The following is a 12,946-nucleotide window of genomic DNA, read 5'->3' as shown; positions in this document are numbered from 1 at the left end:
TGCATAAGCACATGAATAAGAAATGCTCGGATGGATAAGGGTCAAGCGCAGGCAGGTGGGACTAGTTTAGTTTGGGATTACATACGGCATGGACAGATTGGACCAAAGTGCCTGTTTCCATGTTGTGTGACTCTGTGACTCACATAAAAGAAGGCTTTCATATATCATCTGCATGTACTTCATACAATTAGGGGTCTGGAATGCAGTGCTTGGAATTAGGTAACCTCACATCCATTAAAATATCATCACATTCAAGGCTATGGGCCTAGTGCTGTAAGGTGGGATTAGTGTAGATTTAGTGTAGCTTTGTCAGTACAGGCCTGATGGTTCAAAACACCTCTTCTGTACTTTATGATTCTATGACTCTGCAATAGCATTCTTTGGGATACCAGTGATTGATATGACAACAATTCAGCAACAGCAATATTCCAAAAGCAGTTCAATGAATAATGAGTTGCATCATTTTTTGATTACATTTAGAAACAATGCTTTGCTGTCTATCCCTGGGGTACAGTGTTGCTGCAGGTAGTGAAGAAGCCTTTTAAAACTTAAATTATCTAAAAGCTTATTTATGTACTGATCACAGAGCCTCCCACACCAACTAGAGAAGGATGACAGTCCGTTGAAAAGTAAAACTGACTATTAATCCAAACATTGGCTGGCCTGGGGGAATATCTGTGCGGCAAGCAGAAGTCTTGCCTTACTTGTGTCTGAAAGGGAGTCTTAGACTTTGGGCGACAGTTTAAAATGGTTGATAGTGATCAGGTAGGCAGTTTTATGTCATTTCAAATTTTTATATCCATCTCCATCACCCATTCTATATTATAAGAAAAAAAAGAGTACTGGCTGCACCAAAATCTCAAAAGGAAAAATGTTTTTCATTGCATATGACAACAAAATTAACTTTGGGTATTTTAGTCTTAACTCAGTATACATGGAGTGTTAACATATAATTTAGGTTGACACTCCTGTTGTGAGGGAGTGCTGAAATATCAAAGGTTCTGTCATTTGTGTAAGTCATTAAATCACAGTCCCTCCCTGCCTTTCTTTGTGGGAACTTGTTACATGCCAGTTTGGTTGCTGTGCTTAATGCACTACAACAACAAATTTTTCGTCTGTTTAAATATTTTCTAATCAACCTGTTCAGAGGTGTTATGACATATCTTTGGAGTAGGTAGGTCTAGAACCTGGGCCTCCTGGCTCAGAGGTAGGGCACTGCCTCTGCATTACAAGGGCCTATTTCTTTCTCTTTCCTCTTTCATGTCATGTGAGTGTCGTTTTTTTGCCTATCCCTAACTGCCTTTGAACTGAATGACTTGCAAGAACATTTCAGAGGGCACTTAAGAGTTGGCCAGGCAAGCATGCAAGATTTTCTTCCATAAAGGATTAGTAAACTAGATTCTTTTTATAACAATCAAGAATATTTAACATGATGAAATTTTTTAAATTCCAACATCATTTCAATTGAACTTAATTCCACCTGCTGGCATGATGCTATTTGTACTATACCACCAGAGTAATCGCCTATGCCTCTGGATTACTAACTCAGTGACATTACAACTACACAACCATCTCCCCAACAATACAAAATGTAATTCTGAGATTGTAATGTGTTTTGGGATGTCCTAACAAAACATCAACACAAGATTATTTTTGTTACTGAAAGCTTAATAGCTGATTGAAATATTGATTGGTTCATTCACTGTTTCTTTTTTACATGCCTTTTGGTTCATACATCTACACTCACATAACTCAAACTTAAAACTTCAGCAGTGTTGTCGGATGTTGAGTGCAAAAATAGAACCGAAGTCAAACCAAACTGAATGAGTAAGGTGTTTTTGTTTCCAACTAATTTCAATTTGCTGGTGTAAAATGGACACATATTTGTTATGGCAGATTTTCCACTATTGAATCACCATCCATTTTTCCAATTGGCGTCTGTGTGGTCACCAGAAACACCTGTCAGCTTTCAGTTAATGATATAAAAATGACTCCCCCTCCCCCCCATCCCATGATCTCATTTAGACATCCACACAATTTTCCAGTATTTATATAATTAATAGTGTTCAGTCATCTGCCCACTCACTCAAGATGGGTGTCCAGAGCTGCTAACTGTGCTTTTTATGGAGGTACACTTATAGAACTACAAATGAGATTTGTAACAGTAGTTTCAAGGCTTTTCTTAACCTTTCTTTGGTTTCTTTTCAGTTTCCATGTAACAAGTTAAAAGTTTTGTGCTCAAAGTTCTGGTGCCATTTTAAATTAATGTTCATGATCTCAGAACAATGAGTTTACTCAGTTATTTAGATCTAGAAAGGGAAGAGCAATGCCTGGGCAGGAATTAGTTTCTGGATCAGTGGTGCTGGAAGAGCACAGCAATTCAGGCAGCATCCGAGGACAGGCAAAATCGACGTTTCGGGCAAAAGCCCTTCATCAGGAATAAAGGCAGAGAGCCTGAAGCGTGGAGAGATAAGCTAGAGGAGGGTGGGGGTGGGGATAGTTAGTTTGGCCCATGTATATAAATGACATGACTGCGCAAACAGGTGAGAGATTGGGCAGTCTGTGAAGAGATACCTTATTTAATGAGGGATACAATTGCATTTCTAGATGGCAAGTCCATTAAAACAAACCTATAATAGTTAGAAATAAATGTATTGGAGTTCCAAATTAGGATATACAAGTTGAGTCAGACCAATATGTGTCATTCACAAGTTTTACTGGTTTATCCTGCTGATTTGGAAGCAGTTCAGAGATTGTTTTATGAGCAAAGATTGAGCAGATTAGGCCCATACTCATTAAAGTTTACAAAAAAAGAGGTGATCTTCTTGAAACAAATAAGCTTCTGAGAGGGCAGCACATCTTCTCAAGGGCAATTAGGAATTAGGCATTATTGCTGGCCTTTGTAGCAGAAGTGATGTTAATAAAATCCTCGTCAATCTCCTTTACTTTGTAGGCAGAGCTGCAACTACCTGGAAGTGGTAATGTGGAATGGGCTATGCAGTTTCTAGGTTAGCAAACAGCCAGATGCAAGACTGTGGTATTTGCTTTAAGCACAATTGCATCTATAAGGCACCAGGAAATTGATCCTACTTGAATCAGTCAGGTGCACCCTCAAGTCTTCATCCTCTGCCTTATCCCAAAGCATATAGCAGATTTATCCTTTGGGGATAGTAGTCAGGAATGCAAATCGGCATCTCTTGCTCTTACCACATTGTGTGCCACCTGTGCTTCACCACCGAACACATAATGATTGTTAAATGTTTGTTCCACTTCACTACCTGATTACAGTTGTAGTCGGTTAACTGGATAGCTCATTTCTGATGCACAGTGACAACAACAGCATGAGTTCAATTCCCATCCTGGTTACCATGAAGGGCTCGCCTTCTCAAGGTCTCCCCTTGCCTGAAGTATGGTGACTGTCAAGTTAAATCACTACTAGTCATCTCTCCCTACTAAGAGAGTAGCCCAATGGTCTGGTGGGACTTTACCTGGTAACAAACTCATTTTTCCAGCACCACGTTTGTTCTGCCAACAAAAGGTTTTGCTTAGTATCTTGTTCCCCAAACAAGTTCTCTGAAGGTGAGATATACATGGCAACATTCACATCCCATTGGTGGTCATTTGTATCTAAGTGACTATATCCATTGAAATTTATTCATCTGTTAGTTATTTAACTGACTACTTTATATTTGATTTCTCATTGCTGTCCATTAAACATCCAACGGCGGATCTAAAAAGGGATTTGGAGTTATGCACATTGCCACATAAGTTAAAATTATCTGATTTCAGCATGATAGGAGAGGTGCTAATAATACAATGATAAAGTTAAACACTATTTAATCATGGGTGGGACATGGGAATTGCTGGCAAGACCTGCATCTATTGTTCATCCCTAATGACACATGAACCGAGAGGCTCACTAGATAATTCCAAATGTAACTACATTGCAATGGGTCTGGAGTCACACATAGGCTTATTCGGGTAAGGAAGTAAGATTTCCTGACCCATAGGATGTTAGTGAACCAGATGGGTGTTTACACCAATCAATTATAAGTTCCTCGTTACTTTACTGAGATTAGCAGTTAACTTCAGAGCTTTTAAATTGAATTTAAATTCCACCAGCTATGCTGGTGGCATTTGAACCCATTCCCCTCAAGCACTAGCCTAGTTCTTTGAAGTACTAGCCCAGCTAACATTGCCATGACACCACCATCGTCTCCCACCTAACTCAGACTGTTTTTCCACTGTGTGAGAGTTGCATGGGCGAAGAGACTGCAGTTATTTTGAAAGTTCTTTCTCTCCTCTCATTCATTTCCTGAAGGAGATTGCTGATAATGTTCTTCAATCGCAGTTGCTCTCCAATGATACACCCATGCTGCTATTCTAGCTGACAAACGTCAATAACAAAGTACAGCAGCATACTGATGGACAAACATTAAATATTTTTATTAAAAGACTCCAACTCCAGTTCTGCAGATGGTAGGAATGCTGAAATAGTGAAACATGTGATTGGGGTTTAATTAGTCAGCAGTGAGTAACTCTTGTGTCCTCCTGGTTTGTTCGGTCCATTGAGATCACAAGGACAGTATATTTCCCTCCTTATCACAATTCATGTTTTCAACAGGCAGGATGAAGAGTGGGTGTCAATACTACCTCCCCGACCCCAATCAACATACTTCACCCACGTGAGCTGTCAGTTATTACCACTTACGTGGGTGCATGGTACAAAATTACTAATGAATTACAGAATCAGGTGGTAACTTATCGTCCAGTGGAAAACCCTGGCCACAGTTTTATTTCCACTTATGTGCAGAGTTTTAACTTAGCAATTGTCGATTTACAAACTCTTTCTCTTTTTTTACTAGCATTAGTATTTGTGTGAAGAGTCTACAATAGACATCAGCTGATACAGAGACTATTAGTTCATTCAAATGCATGTAAAATTCCAATGCCTTACATTCCTGCAGTTCAGTTTAAATCACCACAACTTCTTTACCCAATGAGATTGTGGAATATGTCACTGCAAGAAATAGTTGAGGTAAGTAGTGTGGATGCATTTAAAGGAAGCAAGATATCAAGGAGAAAGATAAAAAATAATCTGCTGATAGGATCAGATTAAAGAGGAGTCGAAAGAGGTTTGTATGGAATACAAGCGTTATCACAGACCACTGGGACAAGTGACCATTCACTATGTTGTAGAATCAATTCTTCACCAGTATCAATTATAAGGGAGGGCATTTCAATGTCACAACGGAACTCCGGAAGGAGTTTCAGTGTGCCAATCTGTCTATATTAATGTAGCTATAATTTTCCTTCTTGGTTTGGTGTTGACTGCATGGCAGTGGGTGTGGTGTAATATCAATTTAAGATTTCAAAAGGCTGATCCACAGAATAGAAATGAATAAGTTTTGGAACATAAACAACAGTCATAGAAGATGGGCTTAAGGCACCCAAAGGCAATGCTGTATATTAACTATGCCCCCAGTTAATATTCTGATGTAGGCAACGAGGAATTGGAAAGATTTACTTTCTCACAGCAATGGGAGGGACAAGCCCACAGTAGCCACAAAGAAGGTGCAGCTGGAGGAGATCAGCAGCATTGTGGAATGATTCAGTGCACAGACTTAACCAGTCAGGAAGGGTGACCACATTTGCACATTCACAAACATCTTGTTGTGCAAATCACGCCCAACCATTCCCATTTCATCCCACACTTTGCAATGCCAGGCCTACTCAGTCCTCATGCTAACATACCAACTTGCTCTTTTTATAGACTTTCTCAACTCCACACCAATCCATCCACCACTGGCACTCATCTTTACCTTTATGCAATTTGATGGCTCTTGCCGAAGCTCAATCTCACTAAAGACACTCCATCCTTCAAGAGAAATAGGTGACTTATCTGAAATATAAAATCCTGAGATGTGGTGCTGGAAAAGCACAGCAGGTCAGGCAGCATCCGAAGAGCAGAGGAATCGATGCTTCAGGCATAAGCCCTTCATCAGGAAGGGTTTATGCCCAAAACATCAATTCTCCTGCTCCTTGAATGCTTCCTGACCTGCTGTGCTTTTCCAGCACCACACTCTCGACTCTGATCTCCAGCATCTGCAGTCCTCACTTTCTCCTATAAAATGCTGAGGTGTCATGACAAGGTGGATGTGGAGAGAATGAATCCTCTTACAGAAGATGTAAGGCTGTGATCCCCAAATCACATGATGATGCCTTCTGCCACAATTTTACCAACCCGTATGCTCCTAGCCCATCTTAGGTTGCTGATAAAATCTGAGCCACAAATGTTGTAGTCCGGACTATTCATAAAATGGATAACAATTGTGTAGCTGCAAGAAAATCAGCAGTGTACTTCCAAATGCATATCCATGGCGATGTAGAGAATGGAAAAGCCCATCACATTCATGAGAGGCTTGATATTGGAGTGAATTATGAGGATGTTTTCTTAGGAACATAGCAACATATGATCAGAAGTAGGTCAATCTTTCCTGCACGCCTGCTCCACCAGTTTAGAATGTGGCTGATCATCTACTTCAATTCCATATTCCTTTGCTCTCCCCTTGTCTCTTGATGTCATTATTATCTGGACATGTATTGATCTATACATAATGGCTGAGCTGTCATAGTCCTTTGGGGTATAGAATTCCAAAGATTCACCATCCTCCTCATCTCAGTCCTAAAAGGCTTGCTCATTATTCTGAGACTGTATCCCCTGGTTCTAGACATCCTTAACTAAGAGAAACATATTTTCTGCTTTCTCCCTATTAATCTCTATATAACTTTAAGTTTCAATGAGATTACCTCTCATTCTTCTAAACTCTAGCAGATATAGGCATAAAATCCTCAATCTCTCCTCATAGGACAATTTTACCATTCCAGCAATTGGTCTTATGAGCTTTCATTGAACTCCTTCTATGGAAATATATAAAAAAAAGAATCAAGAACAGGAATAGATCATTCAGCCCCTTGAGCCTGCTCCATTGCTCATTGTAACCTTAAATCCACATTCCCAACTATACCCCGAAAACCTCTAATCCTCTTGCATAACAAAAATCCAACTTCCTTTGCCTGACAAATATTCAATGACTGTGTTTCTCTGTTTTAAATGGGTGAGCTCTGATTTTTAAACAGTGACCCCTTAAGTTCTAGATTCTCCCACAAGAAAAACATATTAGAACATAGAACATTACAGCACAGTACAGGTCCTTCAGCCTCAATGTTGCGCTGACCTGTAGACCCAATCTGAAGCCCATCTAACCTACACCATTCCATTATCATCCATATGTTTATTCAATGACCATTAAAATGCCCTTAAAGTTGGTAAGTCTACTACTGTTGCAGGTAGGGCATTCCATGCCCTTACTACTCTCTGAGTAAAGCAACTACCTCTGATGTCTGTGCAATATCTATCACCCCTCAATTTAAAGTTATGTCCCCTCATGCTAGCCATTACCATCCGAGGAAAAAGGCTCTCACTGTCCACCCTATCTAATCCTCTGATCATCTTCTATGTCTCTATCAAGTCACCTCTCAACCTTTCCTCGTAAGATCTTCCCTCTGTACCAGGCAACATCTTAGTAAGTCTCATCTGCAGCCTTTCCAATGCTTCCACATCCTTCCTATAATGCGGCGACCAGAACTGTACGCAATACTCCAAGTGCTGTTGCACCAGAGTTTTGTACAGCTGCCACATGACTGCATGGCTCCGAAACTCAATCCCTCTACCAACAAAAGCTAACACACCATATGCCTTCTTAACAACCCTATCAACATGGGTGTCAACTTTCAGGGATCTATATACACGTACACCGAAATCTCTCTGCTCATCCACACTGCCATGAATCTTACCATTAGTCCAGTATTCTGTATTTCTGTTACTTCTTCCAAAGTGAATCACCTCACACTTTTCCACATTAAACTCCATTTTTCACCTCTCAGCCCAGCTCTACAGCTTATCTATGTCCATCTGTAGCCTGCAACATCCTTCAGCACTGTCCACAACTCCACATACTTTAGTGTAATCCACAAATTTACTAACCCATCCTTCTATGCCCTCATAGAGTCATTGTCATAAAAATGACAAACAGCAGTGGCTCCAAAACAGATCCTTCTGGTACACCACTAGTAACTGAACTCCAGGATGAACATTTCCCATCAACCACCACCTCTTCTTTCAACTAGCCAATTTCTGATCCAAGCCACTAAATCACCCTCAATCCCAAACATCCGAACTTTCTGCGAACCGTGGGGCACCTTATTTGCTATCCTCCAGTCTTCTGGCATTATTCCTGTAGACAATAACGACATAAACATCAAAGCCTAAGGTTCTGCAATCTCCTCCATAGCTTCCCAGAGAATCCTAGGATAAACCCTATCTGGCCCAGGGCGCTTACCTTTTTTTCACTCTCTCCAGAATTGCTAACACCTCCTCCTCATGAACCTCAATCCCGTCTAGTGTAGTAGCCTGTGTCTCAGTATTCTCCTTGAGAACAGTGTCTTTTTCCAGTGTGAATACTCATGAAAAATATTCATTTAGCACCTCTCCAATCTCTTCGGACTCCACGCACAACTTCCCATTACTGTCCTTGACCGGCCCTAATCTTACTCTTTTCATTCTTTTATTCCTGATGTACCTATAGAAAGAATGAGGCTTTGAGCTGAGGTGGTGGTGAGACAAATGGGAGGGGTTGGAGCTGGTGGTAAGGTAGCTGGGCCTCCTTTATCATCACTCCCTAAGCAAAAGAACGCCTCATCTTGCACATCGGGACCCTCTAACCCCATGATGTCAACGTGGAATTTGCCAGTTTCCTCATTTCTCCTCCCCCCACCTTATCCCAGTTCCAACCTTCCAACTCGGCACCACCCTCATAACCTGTCCTACCTGTCCATCTTCCTTCCCACCTGCCCACTCCACCCTCCTCTCCCACCTATCGACTTTTTGGAGGCTGATAGAAAATTCCCAACAGGGTCACCTCTCCTTTCCTGTTTCTAACCTCAGCCCATACTACTTTAGTCGACAGGTCCTCATCAAACGTCCTTTCTGCCACTGAAATACTATCCTTGACTAACAATGCCACACCTCCATCTCTTTTACCACCTTCCCTGTTCTTACTTAAACATCTAAACCCTGGAATGTGCAACAACCATTCCTGTCCCTGCTCTATCCACATCTCTGAAATGGCCACAACATCAAAGTCCCAGGTACTAACCCATGCTGCAAGTTCACCCACCTTATTCCCCAGATGCTCCTGGCGTTGATGTAGGCACACATCAAACTACCTTCCTGCCTGCCAGTACACTCTTACGACCTTGAAAACCTATTTATAACCTCACAACTCTCAACCTCCTGTAGAGTGGAACTACAATTCAGGTTCCCATCCCCTTGCTGAATTAGTTTAAACCTTCCCTAAGTGCATTAGCAAATATCCCCACCCAGGATATTGGTACCCCTGTGGTTCAGGTGAAGACCATCCCATTTGTAAAGGTCCCACCTATCCCAGAATGAGCCCCAATTATCCAAGTATCCGAATCCCTCCCTCCTGCACCATCCCTGTAGCCACGTATTCAACTCCTCTCTCTCCCTATTTCTCACTTTGCTAGCATGTGGCATGGGTAACAAATCAGAGATAACAACTCTGTTCTAGCTCTATGCTTCCACCCTAACTCCCTGAATTTCTGCCTGTAAATCCCCATACCTTCTCCTACTTATGTCGTTGGTTCCAATGTGGGTCATGACTTTGGGCTGCTCCCCCTCCCCCTCAAGGATCCCAAAAACATGATCCAAGACATCACAACACCTGGGAGCAACACATTAATGGTGAATTGCTCTCGTTCCCACAGAACCTCCTATTTGTCCCCCTAACTATGGAGTCCCCAATGACTAATGCTCTGCTCCTCTCTCCTCTTCCTTCTGAGCAAAAGGGACAAACTCTGTGCCAGAGACCTGTACCACATGGATTACCCCAGTAAATCTTCCCCCACAACAGTATCCAAAATGGTTTACTTGTTATTGAGGGGAACAGCCACAGGGGATCCCTGCATTGTCTGCCAGTTCCCTTTCCATCTCCTGACTGCAGCCCATCTACCTTTTTCCTGTACCTGAGATGTGATTACCTCCTTGTAACTCCTCTCCATTACCCCCTCCGCTCCCCAAAAGATCCAAAGTTCTTTCAGCTCCAGCTCCAGAATGTGGTTTCTGAGGAGCTGGAGTTGGGTGCATGTCCTGCAGATGAAGTCAGTGGGGACACTAGTGGTGACCCTCACCTCCCACATTCTGCAGGAGGAGCAGGAGGGTCTTCTTCACATCTTGCCTGTCATGACCCCCCAGGATTTTATATTTCCATCAAGAAATGTCTCACTCTTCTAAATTTCACTGAATACAAGTCTGACCTTTCCTCATAAGACAATTCTCTCATTTTAGATATGTATTTGTTACTTTTTTTTTGAACAATTTCCAATGTATTTACATCCTTTTAAAAGGGCCAGTGCTGTGCATGGTATCTCAGATGTGGTTTCACCAGTGTTCTGAATAACTGAAGCATAACCTCCTTACTTTTATATTCTATTCCTCATGTGATTAATGGTAATATTCTATCAGCTCACCTAATTACTTGCTGTACCTGCATATTAACTTTGCAATCCATGCACCAGAACACCCAGATGCCTCTACATCTCAGAAAACTGTAGTGTTTTACTATGTGGATAATATGCTCATTTTTTTATTCTCCCTACCAAAATGGAAAATTTCACATTTTTTTCACGTCAGAGTCCATTTGCCGTGCTTTTTCCCACTCATTTAACCTATAAATATCTTTTTATAATGTCTTTATGTCGTTTTCACAAACTATTTTCCTACCTATCTTTGTCATGAGGAAATTTGGCAACCATATTTTGCCTCATTTATCAAAGTAATTTATTTAAATTGTAAACAGTTGAGGTTCCACACCAATCCCTTTGGCAAATAACTCATTACATCTTGCCAATCTGAATAAGACCTATTTATAGCTATCCTCTGCTTCCTGTTCGCCAGCCCTTTGTGTGAGTTGACGTGTTTTGAAAGAGTTGTCTAATTAGTCCCACTCCCTTACTCTTTCCCCACACCCTGCAAGTTACTCTTAATTCATGTTTTCATTATATGGGATGACAGTATCACTTTGTTGCTCATCTTTAACTGCCCTTGAACTGAGTGGCTTGCTTGGCCATATTCAAGTCTTTGTCCAACAACGTTCATAAATCTTTTCAATTTCACTTTCATAAAATTGATTTCATATCACAACTTAATACAAAAAACAGTATCTTCATCACCCCTTGTTTCTTTCACGAATTATCCGAAGGAATATGTGTCCTCTGGTGGTCAATCCACTTATAGATACATAGAGATGTATAACACGATATAACTCATCCATATCAACCAGATATCCTACCTAATCTAGATCTATTTGTCAGCACATGGCCCATATCCATCTAAACCCTTCCTGTTCATATATCCATCCGGATGCCTTTAAATGCTGGATTTGTACCAGCCTCCACCACTTCCTCTGGCAGCTCATTCCATACACAAAAACCCTCTGTGTGAAATAGTTACCCCTTAGGCCCCATTTATATCTTCGCCTCTCACCCGAAACCTAAGTCCTCTAGTTGTGGACACCCCCACCCCAGGAAAAAGATCTTGTCTATTTATCCTATCCATGCCCCTCATGATTTTATAACCCTCTATAAAGTCACCCACCTCCCCCCCCCCACCTCCGACACTATTCCAGCCTATTCGAGTCTCTCCCTATGGCTCAAATCCTCCAACCCTGGCAACATCCTTGTAAATCCATACTGAACCCTTTCAAGTTTCACCGCTTCCTTCTGATAAGAAGGAGACCAGAATTGCACGCAATATTCTAAAGGTGACCAAATGTCCTGTACAGCCACAACATGACCTCCCAACTCCTATACTCAATGCTCTGACCAATAAAAGAAAGCATACCAAACACCTTCTTCACTACCCTAGCTACCACTTTCAAAGAACTATGAACCTGCATTCCAAGATCTCTTTGTTCAGCAAACCTCCCCAGGACCTTACCATTAAGTATATAAGTCCTTTGGTAGAGAAAATGTTTATTGTTCTTATTTATTCTATCTAAACCGTTCTATTTAATGAAACTTTAGTGAGAAAGCTTTTGGAAAAAGTAATCCTCGGTAAAATTAAACCACTTTCGGGCAGGTGTGGATTAGTTAAGGAAAATCAGCTTGACTGAACAACTTGTATTTAACTAACTTGATTGACTTTCTTTGAGGTAACAGGGTTGATGAGGGTGTTGCCGCTGATGTGATATAAATAGACTTCAAAATGCATTTCAAATGGTGCCACGTAATAGGCTTGCCAGCAAAATCACACCCGTGGAATAAAAAGGTTATTGGCAACATGACACTGAGTAACTGAGAGTAGTAGTAATTGAATTTTTTTTTCAAATAGAACGTGGTGCATTTACAGCGGAACCTTGATTATCCGAAAGACATGGGCGGGGGGTATTTCATTCGGTTAATCGAATGCCAGATAACATAGTTAGCCACGCATCGGGACCTTGCAATCTTGTTCAGATAATCTGAAATTTGATTACTCAAATGCCGGATAACTGAAGTTCCTCTGTATTGAAAAAAAATTTTGGAGATCATAGTGGGTCAGGCAGCAGCCATGGAGAGACAGCAAGCGAACATTTTGCGACTAGGTGACTCTTCATCAAAGCTGATAGGACATGTGGAAGGGGCAGCATTTTATATAGGTGTGGGGGGGTGTGGGGGCAAGTTGGAGTGCTGGGGGAGAGAGGCTGCTGATAGTGAGGATTAAGTGATCGGAATGTGAGAATGGCAGAGCAATAGTGTGTTTAACTACCAAACAGGAAAGAACTGACAGAGCCATTGCAGAAACAGAGGGGAGAGAGGAAATGGT

This window comes from Chiloscyllium plagiosum, chromosome 3 (genome assembly GCF_004010195.1).
Source record: "Chiloscyllium plagiosum isolate BGI_BamShark_2017 chromosome 3, ASM401019v2, whole genome shotgun sequence".
Taxonomy (NCBI): domain Eukaryota; kingdom Metazoa; phylum Chordata; class Chondrichthyes; order Orectolobiformes; family Hemiscylliidae; genus Chiloscyllium; species Chiloscyllium plagiosum.
Note: the sequence above shows the minus strand (reverse complement) of the source record.